The sequence below is a fragment of the Heterocephalus glaber genome, unplaced genomic scaffold (assembly GCF_053883595.1).
Source record: "Heterocephalus glaber isolate CG9 unplaced genomic scaffold, H.glaber_assembly_v1.0 deba00001543, whole genome shotgun sequence".
Taxonomy (NCBI): domain Eukaryota; kingdom Metazoa; phylum Chordata; class Mammalia; order Rodentia; family Bathyergidae; genus Heterocephalus; species Heterocephalus glaber.
This window is the reverse complement of record NW_028258336.1, coordinates 6,546,913-6,557,779: the sequence shown is the minus strand read 5'-3', so window position 1 is coordinate 6,557,779 and position 10,867 is coordinate 6,546,913. Positions and strand designations below refer to the sequence as shown.

Sequence of the window (10,867 nt, the reverse complement as noted above, 5' to 3'; positions counted from 1 at the left end):
ACACCAAACTTGCTGGAAGATAAGTTAGGTAGAACTCTTGAAGACATTGGCATAGGAAAAAACTTTATGAACAAATCCTCAATAGCATGGGAACTAGCACAAAGAATGAACAACTTGGATCTCATCTTATTAAAAAGCTTCTTCACTGCAAGAGAAACCACCAACAGAGCTAACAGACAACCTACAATGTGGGAAAAAATTTTTACCAGCTGTTCCTCAGACAAAGGTCTACTATCTAGAATATATAAATAACTAAAAATTCAGATCCCCCAAATCTAAAGACCCAATTTAAAAATGGGCATCTGAAATGAACAGGCATTTCTCAGAGAAAGAAGTAAAAGCAGCAAATAAACATATGAAAAAATGTCATACATCACTGATCAATGGAAAGATGCATATATAAACAGTGCTGAGATTCCACCTCACCCCAGTAAGAATGGCTGCTATCAAGAAATCAACAAATAACAAATGCTGGTGGGGTTGTGGGTGGAAAGGAATCTTTCATGGTTCATGCGAGTGTAGAGTGGTGCAGCCACTGTGGAAATCAGTATGGAGATACCTCAAAGAACTAGGACTAGAGTTCCCATTTGACCCAGCTATTTCCCTGCTGGGTATCTTCCCAAAAGAATTAAAAGAATCATACCACAGTGATACATGCTCACCCATGTTCATAGCAGCACAGCTTTTAATAGCTAAAATTTGGAAACAGCCCAATTGCCCATCAACTGGAGACTGGATAAAGAATAGGTGGTTTTTTTTTTTAATGGAGTACTACTCAGCCATAAAGAATGAGAAACTAGAGACAGTTATAGCTAAGTCGATGCACATTGAGGTGATACTCTTAAGTGGAATAAATGGGACACACATATGTAAATACTGAATAGTTTCTTTGGTGTGAAAAACTAAAAGTGTAAATAAGGATCAAAATGTATAATTGATATTTTGAAATAGAAAGAAAAGGTCAATGGAGCAGAGGAAGTGGGATGGGTAGAGGTAAGAAAAGAAGGGAAGAGAAAAAATATGAGAGAAAGAAGAAAATGGAAACAAAATATTTGTAAATTGGTAAGGGTGGAGGGGGTGAATGGAGGGCAGGGCAATGGGAAAAAATAAGAACCAAGATATATCATGTAGAGGTACAAGATCCCAATGATAAATGTAACTGTACCGTATACCTAAAATGTACCGATAAAATTAATGGAAAAAAAGAGCTATAAAAACATAAGAAGGAAAGACAGCAAAATGTCTTCCACAACTCACAACTTGTACAAAGCTAATCCATGGGGCATTAAGCTGCCTTAATAAATAAAATGATCAAGGAGTTTTGAGAAGACACTAATCAAAAAGCTAGCTGTGCTAAAGAAAAGAATACAAAACATGGATGACTTGTCTAGTAAAGAAGTAGAGTCTGTGAAAAGATATCAAACAGAAATCCAAAAAATTAAAAATTCTATTGAAAATATGGTAGGAGAAATAACCATTGAAAAAACACAATGTCATAATTAGAATGTAGGGGCAATGTCAGTGACCAATTATTTAGAGATACCCTAAAGCAAGAAAGGAACATGAAAAAGTGACCAAACAGTTGCTAGATGATGCAAAGAAGACTAATCTAAGATGGACTAAAATTAGTGAAAAATTAGAAGACTGTGCAAATGGCATAAAAATCCTGTTCACAAAAATAAGTGCAGAAACTTTCCAAATAAGGTCAAAATTTAATATACAGATAAGTGAGGCACATAGAACCCCAATTAGCCATGATCAGGAAAGAATCTTTCCATGAACCATCATAGTCAACATACCAGAAGTCCAAGACAAGAACAGAATTTAAAATTGGTTAGAGGAAAGCAACTTACTTACAAAAGAAAACCCATTGGAATTATTTCTGTCTTTTCAATACAAATTTTATAGGCCAGGAAAGCTTGGATTGGAGTGTTTTAAGCCCTAAGAAAAAACAAACTTCCAGACTGATATATCCTGTAAAATTTTATAACTTGCAAAACCATGAACTGGAGAAATAAGGTATTTTTATGCCAAATAACATTTAAAGAAAGTTATGACCACCAATCCAGAACTCCAAAAATTTCTCAAGAATATTCTTGGGAGAGAAAATAATGCTACAATGCCAAAACTTCCAATAGTCCAGATCCATACATTTTCTTGTAATGACAAAATTTCATTATTCATTATGGCTGCAATATATATGTATTTTATATAAATATAATTTATAAATTTATTATATAAATATATAAATTTTTATTCATTTACCTGTGGATGCACATGTAATTTGTCTACATATTTTGGGTATTGATTTTTGTACAGGGTGAAAGTTTGGGATCTAATTTCAATCATCTATGTTTGCAATTCCAGTTTTCTTAGCAACATTTGTTAAAGAGGTTACCTTTTTTCAAAATATATTTCTAGCTTCTTTGTCCTGAATCAGAAAGCTGTAATTGTGTAAGCTTTTTATGTTTCACTGTTCTACATGTCTTTTTGTGTGTGTGTGCCAGTACTATGCTGTGTTTTCTTTTTTTTTTTTAGGAAAAACATTTAATAAACTTTTAGGAATACATTTAGGAATTGCAAAGTCAAATTGAGGCACCCCCTAAGAGCATAGGAAGTCAAACAGACAACCCATATCCTGCGGGATGAATCCCTGACTTGGGTGAGCATCATTAAACTCTGGCAAGCAGTGGTATGTCCTTGAAGGAGAAAAGTCTTTTCAGGAAAGGAAAATTCTTGAGTGGCTTCCAAAGTAGTTTTTTTTAATGGAATACTTCAGGAATTTGAGTGTCATCCTTGCGCAGGGGCCATGCTAATCTCTGTATCTTTTCAATTTTAGTATAAGTGCTGCCAAAAGAAGCACCTTCCAAAGTATCTTGAGGTGGTGAGGGCAGGCTAATGATGATCAGTGTTATTTGGAACATTCAGAAGTCAGGAATTTAATTACAAAGATGTTTAATTTCCTAGAGACTTTATTTTGTTTTGTTTTTTGAGACAAGGTCTCTCAATGTAGCTCAGTCTGTCTTTGAACTATTATGTAGCCCAGGCTGGCCTTGAACTCGTGGGGATCCTTGGGCCCAGCCTCCCGATTGCTGCAATTACAGGTGTGCTCCACCATACTGAGTTTATTTCTTAGACACTTTTGAGAGGAAATAGGAATATAAGTAAATCCTATTGGACTTATTGTATCATATTTATTTGTACACATATTAGAATCATTAGTGTCAACTTAAATATATTTTATTTGGGAAAGCCAATCTTTTATATAAAACTAATTTTTTACCTCAACTTTTTGAGTTCTTTATAAACCCCCAGTGTATTTCCCTGTGATCAACTCACACTTGTCTTCTCTCCACCCTCAGCTTCTTCTCTCCTTTAAAAAATATTGAGATCAGACAAGATAATTGAACCTTTCTGTAGTACTTGCTTTTTAGCCGTGTACAAGAATTCACTAGGGCATTGCTTCCTTAGCCTGATCAAAAGAAACCACTTTTAGCATTCACCTAAAATTATGCTGTGTTGTTTTAAACTGTGGCTTTGTAGTATATTTTTAAATTGAGTATAGTTATGTCTACAGATTGCTCTTTTTGCTCAGGAATGCTGAGGGTATTCTAGATCTTTTGTGTTTCCATATGAATTTTAGGATTGTTTTTCTAGTTGTGTGAAGACTGTCATTGGTATTTTTAATGGGATTATATTCAATCAATAGATTATTTGTGGTAATATAAACACTTAAATGACATTAATTCTGCCAATCTATAAACATAGGTGGCCATTGCATCTTCTAGTGGTTTGTTCAATTTCTTTCATCGGTGTTCTGAAATTTTCATTGCAGAGATCTTTCATCTCATTGGTTATATTCATCACTTAGTATATTATTTGAAGTTATTGGGAATTAAATTGCTTTCCTGATTTCTTTATCATCTAGTCCATTATTGATGTATAGAAAAGTTATTGATTTTTTAAATGCTGATTTTATGTCTTGCTACTTTTATGAATTTATTAGCTTTAGAATTCTTTGGGTGGAGTCTTTAGGATCGTCTAAGGATGGAACCATATTGTCTGTAAACAAGGATTATTTGATTTCTTCCTTTCCTATTTGTATCTTTTTTTGGTCTTGCCTTATTTATTGCTCTAGCCAAGATTTTAAGACTACATTGAATAGGAGTGCTGAAAGTAGACATCCTTGTCATATTCCTGATGGCATTAGTATTGAAAGACAGAGATTGTACAAGAAGTTGTTCACTTAATGGTAGTGGTGATGGTGATGATGATTATGATGGAGGAGAAGAAGGTTCACTGAGGTTATAAATATACACTTCTACAGTTCTTGAGTTTTCAGGTGCATCATTAAATTGATAGTATCTCTCTTCATGAGGGGGATAGTAATTTGGACAAAATGATCACTTGATTAAATTTACATCTCACTAAATATCACAGTATGATTTCAGAGATACAGTATATTCTGTTTCTGTTGGATTATTCCCTTAACTAGTATGTAATGATTTTCTTTTGATCAGTTTTAGCTTGAAGTTTACTTTGAAAATAAAATTGCTACAACTGCTTGTTTTGGGGGTCCTAGTGCATAAAATATTGTTTTCCATCCTTTGATTTTTTTAGTCTATGAATATCTTTTAGCATTTTATATATATATATATCTTGGCTGCAACAGACTGTTGTCTTCTGTTTTTTGATCTAGTCCACCCATGTTTATCTTTTAATTGAGGAATTGGGACCCTTAACATTAACAGTTATTGCTGAAAGGTATTGATTTATTCCTAGTATTGTGCCCTTTTTCTGTTGATGACTCCTTTGTTTTTATTTTTTAGAAAACTGTACACCAAATTGATGTATTCATTCCATCTGGATATTTGTCTCCATTAACTTCATCACTCCCATCTAGGATATCCTTGCATATTTTCTAGTGTGCTGGTTTGGTGTTCACACAGCTCTCGATTTGTTCTTTTTCATGGAATGCCCTTATTTCTCCATCTATTTTGAAAGAAAGATATGTAGGACATGTTAATTTGGATTGGGAGTTGTTTCATTTTTAGGGCTTGAAATACTTCACTCCAGGCTCTCCTGAGCTTTAAAGTCTATGCTGGGAAGTCTGCTGTAATTTTCATTGGTTTATTTTTCTGTATGATTTTTTGCTTTTCTCTGATAGATTTTAAGATATTTTTGTTGGACATATGGAATTTTAATTAAAATGTATTATAGGGAGCTTCTTTTTAAATTAAATTTATTGGTACAAGTTAGATACACATAATGATCACATTCATCACAGGGAAATTGTACCTGTACGTGATGTATCTTGATTCCTCTTTTTTCCCCCATTTCCCTCTCTTTCCTTCAACCTCTTTATCTTCCTTACTTGCAAAGCTTTATTTCCATTTTTTCCTTCTTTTATCATTTTTCCCTTTCTTCCTCCCCCTCCCTAGTTCCTTTTCCTTTTGAACAATTTCCTCCTATTTCATCATATCTATTATACACCTTAGTCCTTATTTACACTCTCATTTTCTCATACCAGAGTGACAATGTGATATTTACACATATATGTCAGATTTATTTCACTGAATAGTATGGTCTCAAGGTGCATCCATTTACCTAGAAATGTCTCAGGTTTATCATTTATGGCTAAGTAATACACCTTTGTATAACAAAAACTTACTTCTTTTTTATCCCTTCATTGGTTGATGGATATTTGGGCTATTTCAAAGATTTAGCTATTACAAACTGTGCTGCTATACACATAGGTGTGCACATATCACTACGGTATGACAATTTTAATTTTTACTGAATATACCCAGAAGGGGAATAGTTGGGTCAAATGGGACCTGTAATCCTATTTTTTGAGAAATCTCCACACTGATTTCCACAGTAGTTGCTCTGGTCTACACTCTTACCAACAGTGCAGTGGAGAAGGTTTTCTTTTTCCCCAAGCCCCACTAGCATTTGTTATTGGTTAATTTCTTGATAATAGTCATTCTTTCTGAAGTGAGATGGAATCTCAGGATTGTTTTAATCTGCATCTCTTGCATGTCCAGTGATGTTGAACATTTTTTTCATATATTTATGTGTCATTTCTACTTCTTTATCTAAGAAATGTCTATTCATTTCAGATGCCCGTTTTAAATTGGGGGGGTCTGATTTTTGTTTAATTCTTTCTAATATTCTAGATATTAATTCTTTGTCTGAGGAAGAGCTGGCAAAATTTTTTCCCACTTTGTGGGTTGTCTCTTCACTCTGTTGATGATTTCTTTTGCTGTGCAAAAGCTTTTTAATGAGATGAGATCTCAGTTGTTGATACTTTCTGATATTTCTTGTGCAATCAGGTTTTTGTTCATAAAGTCTTTGTATACACCTATGTCTTCAAGAGCTCTACCTATTCTATCTTTCAGAAAGTTTAGTGTTCCTGTTTTAATATTTAGATTTTTGATTCATTTTTATCTCAGTTTAGTGCATGATGAGAGACATGGGTCTAGTTTTAGTCTTTGGCATGTAGAAAGCCAGTTTTTCCAGCACCACTTATTAAAGAAGCTATCTTTCTTCCAGTGGATGTGTTTGACCCTTTTGTCAAAGATGATGTGGTTGAGCATGTTTGGGGTTGTTTCTGCATCTTCTAGTCTGTTCCACTGATTCTCAGGTCTGTTTTTTTGCCTGTACCATGCTGTTTTTTTTTTTTTTTTTTAAATCACAGTGGCTCTGTAGTATAATTTTAAGTCAGGGATTGCGATGTTCCCTGCCTTGCCTTTGTTGCCCAGAATTGGATATAGAATTCCGTCTCTTTGGGCTCCAAATGAACTTTAGGATTATTTTCTCTAAATTTGAAAGGAAGAATTTTAAAAGTTGGAAAACAACTGAAAATTAAGAAAATCATGTTGGTACAGATGTTAGAGTTAAAGAAAAGGAGTACAGAGGCCCACCATTCCATCAGTAAGTGCGAGCATATCCTGGGGAGCAGCTGTGTGGCCCAGACTGGCATGGCTGCAGGCAGATCCCAGTCAGGGCTCTGCCTCAACACCAGAGGCTCCTGCACAACTGCCCAAGCCAAAGGCCCACCCAGAAAAGAGCTGCACAGGTACATAAGCTTCAGCCAGAGGCCCACCATTCCACCAGTAAGTGCATGCAGATCCTGGGGAGCAGCTGTGTGGACCAGACTAGTGCAGCTGCAGGTGGATCCCAGCCAGGGATCTGCCATGACCCCAGAGGCTTGGGCACACCCACCCAAGCCAAAGGCCCACCTAGAAAAGAACTGCCCAGACACACAAGCATCAGCCAGAGGCCTGCCATTCCATTGGCCAAGGACCCACCTGGAAAAGAGCTACATAGGCACACAAGCAATACCCAGAGGCTCCCCCCCACCCCTGTACCATTGATAAGTGCATGGAGACCTTAGCCAAAGCCTGCACAGACAACAGGAACTAGGTGCACAGCCCCCAGCCAAAGGCCTTCCCAGACAAAAACTACATAGGGGACCCAGTGAAAGGCACACCTAGGTACCATTCCAAGAGTGCACAGGTCCCAGCCAGAAGCCCGCCCAAACAACACGTCAGCTCAGGGGTCCAGAAGGCCACAATTCTGAACCCAGGAATTGGTGTATGGGTGAGCAGCAGAGTAAAGGGTGCATGGTGACTTGCTGAGAATTCAAGACCACTGCATGAGCAAAAAGTTACCTCAACAAAGGCACAGCATGCTGCATCTCTTGAAATGAGAAGACACATAAATAAAACTCAAAACCAGACTTCCAGAGTACCTAAGGCAACCGCAATGGGCAAAAAGATGGAACAAACTGATGCTCAGCAACCTGGTTTCCCTGAACTGGCAATGAAAGAGGACCTGGAAAAAAGAAAAAACAGAAATAATTTCTTAGATAACAGCAGAGTTTGTGCCCATGGTACAAAACATGAATAATAAAACTAGAGTGGACACAGATTAAAAAAATAGAGCTGAGGAGCATGATGGAATCCCAACATTGGAAACAAATGGAATCCATAAAACAGATGCAAACAGATTTCCAGGAGATTAAAAATTCCACTGAAAGTTTACATAGCAAAATGAGCCAATGCAAGGACAGAATTTCAGGTATAGAAGATAAGATTGCAATTAGTGACCAGGAAAAGAAAATTTTTAAAAAAATAGTAAGGGACCACAAGAAATCAATCCAGCAACTGCTAGACAATGCAAAGAAGAATAAAATCAAATTGATCAGAGTCAATGAAGAAACAGGAGAGAGTGCAGATGACAAAGATATCTGTTCACAGAAGCAATGGCAGAAAACTTCCCAAGCAGAGGAAAAGAACTTGACATACAGATAAGTGAGGCATATAGGACTCCAACTAGCCTTGATCAAAAAAAATCTATACATAGGCATATAATTGTTAAAATTTCAGAAACCCAACAGAAGAGCAAAATTCTACAAGCAATTAGAGAAAAGAAACAAATCACATACAAAGGAAAGCCCATCAGAATCATAGCAGACTTCTCAACACAAATACACAAGGCAAGAAGAGCATGGAATGACATCTTTCAAGCCCCAAAAGAAAACAACCACCAACCCAGATTGATTTACTCTGCAAAACTATCTTTCAAAATCGATGGAGAAATAAGATACTTTCATGACAAAGAACACCTGAGGAAATTCATGAATACAAAACCAGCACTCCAAAAAATTTTAGACAATATCCTAGGAACAGACAATGAGGATCACAACCCCAGGAAGCACAGCAGAATGAATCTATCATGCAAGACAAGAAATTAAATGCAAAGGGGGAGAATGGAAAAAAAAGAAAAAGTCATGAGAAGGATAAGTCAATACATATCAGTTATAACCATCAATGTTAGTGGTCTCAATTCACCAATCAAAAGAAATAGGCTGGCAGAATGGGTCAAGAAGAAATATCCAACAATATGCTGCATACAAGAAACACACTTAATTCAAAAAGAAACTCATAGACTGAAAATTAAAGGGCGGAAAACAATATTGCATGCGACAGGAACCCGAAAAAAGCAGGAGTAGCTATCCTCTTTGCAGACAAAGTAGATTTTAAATCAACACTGATTAAAAGAGACAAAGAAGGACACTACATCCTTGTAAAGGTATCAATCCAAGAGGAAGAGATGACAATCATTAATATCTATGCACCAAACACAAGTGCATCCAACTATATAAAACAAATACTAATGAACATGAAAAATCATATAAGCACTAATACAATAGTAGTGGGGAACTCAATACCCCACTGTTACAAATAGATGGATCAACCAGACAAAAAATAAACAATGAAATACTAGAACTCAATCAAACTCTTGAATAAATGAACTTAACAGATGTTTACCGTGTGTTTCACACCACAAATTCAGAATACACATTTTTTTAGCTACACACAGGTCATTCTCCAAAATAGACCACATACTTGCTCACAGAACATGTTTAAGTAAGTGCAAAGGAATTGAAATTATCCCCTGTATATTATCAGGCCATAGTGCGATGAAATTGGAGATCAATAGAAAGGAAACTGCAAGAATTTCATAAACATGTGGAAATTGAACAACACACTTCTGAATAACCAATGGGGCACAGAGGAAATGAAAGAAAAAAATCAGACAGTTCCTTCAATTAAATGACAATGCCAAAACAACATACCGGAATCTATGGGACACAATGAGAGCAGTCTTAAGAGGGAAATTCATAGTAGTGAATACTCACATTAGGAAAACAGAGTGAGCTCAATTAAACAACCTGATGCTGAACCTTTAGCTTCTAGAAAAAAAAGAGCAGGACAAAACCAAACCCATAAAAAGGAGGAAATTATAAAGATCAGGGCAGAAATCAATGCAATGGAGTCTATGAGAATGACACAAAAAAATTAATGAAGCCAAGAGTTGGTTCTTCGAAAGAATCAACAAAATTGACAAACCCTTTGCCAACCTTATCAAAAAAAGGAAAGAAAAGGCTCAAATCCATGCAATTAGGAATGAAAAGCTTGAAATTTCAACAGACCCAGCAGAAATCCAGAGGATCACCAATACCTACTTCGAAAACCTATATGCCAATAAGATGGAGAACACAGAAGACTTGGACAGATTCCTAGATAAGCATGAATTACCAAAGTTGAATGAAGATGACCTAAAAATTCTAAATGATCCAATATCAATCAATGGAAATGAAAATGTAATTAAAAACTTATCACCTAAGAAAAGCCCGTGTCCTGATGGCTTCACTGCTGAATTCTACAAGACATTTAGAGAGGAACTACTGCCACTACTATTTAAGCTCTTCAATGAAATTGAAAGGGAAGTAATACTCCCAAATTCATTCCTGGAAGCAAGCATCACCTTGATCCCCAAATCAGAGGAAGACCCAACTGAAAAAGAGAACTATAGGCCAATCTCACTAATGAACAAAGATGCAAAAATCCTTAATAAGATACTGGCAAATAGAATGCAGAAGATCATCAAGATCATAAACCCTGACCAAGTGGGATTCATCCCAGGGATGCAAGGATGGTTCAACGTATGCAAATCAATCAATGTAATACACTATACCAATAGAGCCAAGGACAAAAACCTTATGATCATGTCATTAGATGCAGAAAAAGCATTTGACAAAATCCAACATGCATTTATGATAAAAACTCTCCAAAAAATTGGAATAGATGGTCCCTACCTCAATCTGAGAAAAGCCGTCTATGAAAAACCAACAGCCAGTATCATACTAAATGGTCAAAAACTGAAATCCTTCACACTAAAATCAGGAACAAGACCCCGATGTCCACTATCACCGCTCTTGTTCAATATAGTTCTGGAAACATTCACCACAATAATTACACAAGAGAAAGAAATAAAATAAATAAAGATAGCAAAT

General features: G+C 36.0%; 1 non-coding gene across 1 annotated transcript; it reads right to left on the bottom strand.

The window, feature by feature from the left end:
- Positions 1-2,759: 2,759 nt before the first annotated feature.
- Positions 2,760-2,863, bottom strand: LOC147824437 (U6 spliceosomal RNA). Its single transcript, XR_015442373.1, has one exon. It is a non-coding gene; the product is annotated as a U6 spliceosomal RNA (small nuclear RNA).
- Positions 2,864-10,867: the final 8,004 nt, after the last annotated feature.